Here is a 3,307-nt window from a genome sequence, read left to right as displayed (position 1 = left end):
ATCTTTGAAATTTTCACGTTTTAAATAATAAACAAATTATCGAAATTAGATGATTGAGTATTATTATCGCGATATCAATAATAGCTGTTTACTCTCAACGAAGCGCTCTATTGGTCGACGTGTTATCGCTCGAGATTCTGAGGCTCAAAATTCTCAATAACAGAATAATGAAAAGCATTCACGCCAGTCAGTCACTCGATCTCGGAGTTAATTTGGCATTAAGTATCACTTAACTATCCATAATCGATATTCGAATTGAAATTGAATTCTTAACGTTTTCTTATGCCGATTTCGTCGACTTATTCGTGATCAAGAAGTCCGCGTTTTCGAGTGTACATGTTTTATTGCGTAAAATACATATATATATTCAACTCTTGTATCTTTAAACATTTCTTCAAAAAAGTTTCTGGAGTCATTTTCTTCGTATTTTCCTCAACTAGTGATCTTTAATCGTGAACGAAATAATAAGAAATTTTTCTGTATAATTTTAATCAAATAACAAAATTTGTCCTTTAAATTAATATAATCAAAAATACATTTCTTGAATTATATAAAATTATATAAAAAAAAAATTATATAATTATATAAAATTTATGTCAAGATATAATTAACTAAAAAAATACAATTGATTTCTTAAATTAGAGATACATAGATAAGAAATACGATGTAATTACTTTCATAAATAAATTTTTTTATATATTGCAAATCTATTTTATTCTAATCTTCTTTTATTTTCTATAACGTTTTTAATTTTCTATAATAATAAGAAAATTGTAGATTCCAAAATAACTTAGATATTGAATTGTCTCGACAATTCCAAAACAGTGAAATATATTTCTAAAACATTTTAATTTAATTGAATTCTAAATTTTAATTGGTATATTTTGTTCATGAAATGTCTTACGATAATGTTTATCTCATATAATAATGTTTGTTTGATAAGATGCTATTTATCTTTTTATTATATCTTTTATTAAAGAAATAGAACTACTTAAAATCTAAAAATTTAAATTAAAAATTAAAAAATAAAGTTGTTATTGTGTTACGATTAATTAATTATATGTCGCAATCAAAGTCAACTTCATTAATTCTTGTATTTGTACTATTTCTTTTTTTTTGTCTATCATAAATATTATCAATTATTCGGTCTTATATATACCAAAATACATAAAAAAATTACATTTTTGCAATAATTGTAGAACACATTTCAATTTGTCTAATAAATTTAATATATTTTCTAAGTTTTAATGCTTTTATCATTGACATATGCATATTTAATGTTTTTTACAAACAAAATCTGTCTTATCAACACTTGACGAGAAAATGTACATTTATAGGCCGCTGTTTAATTCTCTTTGCATCACTGCTCTTATAAGATATTAACTATCGCACTGACAACACAATGTCTGTAAGTATATGACATACACGATATTGCACAAATATAGACAAATAATCAAATAAATATTTAAACAAACACAATCTTCATTCTTTTATCATTGTACATTATATAATTGTAAAAAGTAAAAAAAACACGTATAGTTTTTTGAAAAATACAATCAACTGTGTAATTATTAAATTATAAAACTGTGTAATTATTAAATTATAAAAAGATCGATGATGCTGTTATCATGTAAAATTTCAAATTAAATTTTGAATAAAGCTAAAAAATCATACTATATTCTAAACAATATCTATATTGCTTTAAAAATACTAATCACTCTCTATTAAATTTCTATTAAAAATATCTCTATTAAAAATAATATCAATTACAAAAAAATAAAAGAAATTTTTAGTATACATATATATTAATTATAATTATTATTTTATGTATGTGTTTTTTGTGTCTTGCTGTTTTTCTGTAAAATTGATAGTATTTGAGTAAAAAATTATAGAAAATCAATATTCAACGATTTTTAGTAATTTTTTAGTAATTAATATCTCATTAACTATTGCGAAAATTGTAAAATGTGTGGTCAATATGTCTGACACATATTGACATAAAATGTTAAATAACTCGTAAACTATTAACTTTTTGATAACCGTACCTTAATACTTTTATGAATAAAATAATGAGATGAATCAGTTGGTAGAAAGAAAACAAACATACATATCTTTTTAAAGCAATTATGTGTTTTCTTTCCACCAACATTCATCTCATTATTTTATTCATAAAAGTATTAAGGTACGGTTATAAAAAAATTAATAGTTTACGAGTTATTTAACATTTTTTTTGTTAATTTGTGCCAGAATAAAGTGTAAAATATCTCTTAAACTATTGGTTTTTTTATATCACTATCTTTATACTTTTATAAGCAGAGTAATTAGAGGAAACATATTGTGTAAAAAAAATCATACAATTTCATTTAAAAAAGTGGAGGTGACCTGAATCATATCTATTGGGTTGTCCGGAAAGTTCGTGCCGATTTTGAAGGAAAATTGAAACGCAAAAGATTTAAATTTTAGTATACATTTATCAAATTATATAGATTAGTCGGTACGAACTTTCCGGACAATCCAATATTTGACGTCTCCACCTAAAAAAAACAACATGACCAAAATATATCTCCCTCGAAACCGTTTCACTTTCATTTGAAACATTTTTTTATATTATCAAAAATAATAGAAATATTTCAGATGGTCCATTTAAGTGGATCACGCGGTATACACGCACGCGCGCGCACGCACACATGCATACACACGCACACGCACACATATGCATACACACGCACACGCACGCACGCGCGTCTTATATAATATAATAAATAAATAATAATAGATTGAATATGTTAAAATTTCTAGTAAAATATTCTAAAATATCATATAAATATTTATTTCTAAAATACCATATAAATATTTAATTTTAAAATAAGAAATACATATTGTTATTTCCATAAACAAATTTTTTCGCATATTGTTTATCTCTTTATTCTGATCATCTTTTATTTTCAATTTTCCATAAGAAAAAATGAGAATTATAGAAAAATTTCAAAATAAAAAATAACTTATTTAAAATTAACTAACTAACTTATTAAAAAATAACTTAATTTCGGCAATTTCAGAATAGAGAGACTTACTATACTTTTTTTACTACTACGAAGTTATTGTTACTTCCAAAAGCAAAAAGAAAATTTATATTCCAGTTTCAAGATGTTATTGAGCTTTCTTTGTTAAATTGTTTATTGAACAAAAAAATAAAAGTTTATCCGAAAAGCTGTGATATAATTTCTTTACATGTATAGGATGCGTTCTGTTATTCATTGCGAATACTGAAAATCTATTTCACACATATATATATATATATATATAT

The 3,307-nt window shown here is 23.5% G+C and overlaps 1 protein-coding gene across 1 annotated transcript in view; it reads left to right on the top strand.

Annotated features, from left to right (window-relative positions):
- The first annotated feature begins 295 nt into the window (after positions 1-295).
- LOC108687914 (N-acetylneuraminate lyase-like) overlaps positions 296-3,307 on the top strand; it is a 16,901-nt gene continuing 13,889 nt past the window's right edge. The window contains exons 1-2 of the mRNA XM_018193955.1: positions 296-332; positions 1,338-1,408. The gene's annotated coding sequence lies outside the window, so the exon portion shown is untranslated. The remainder of the gene's footprint in view (positions 333-1,337; positions 1,409-3,307) is intronic.

The sequence above is a fragment of the Atta colombica genome, unplaced genomic scaffold (genome assembly GCF_001594045.1).
Source record: "Atta colombica isolate Treedump-2 unplaced genomic scaffold, Acol1.0 scaffold220, whole genome shotgun sequence".
Classification (NCBI taxonomy): Eukaryota; Metazoa; Arthropoda; class Insecta; order Hymenoptera; family Formicidae; genus Atta; species Atta colombica.
Note: the sequence above shows the minus strand (reverse complement) of the source record. Positions and strands in the feature narration are given on the sequence as shown.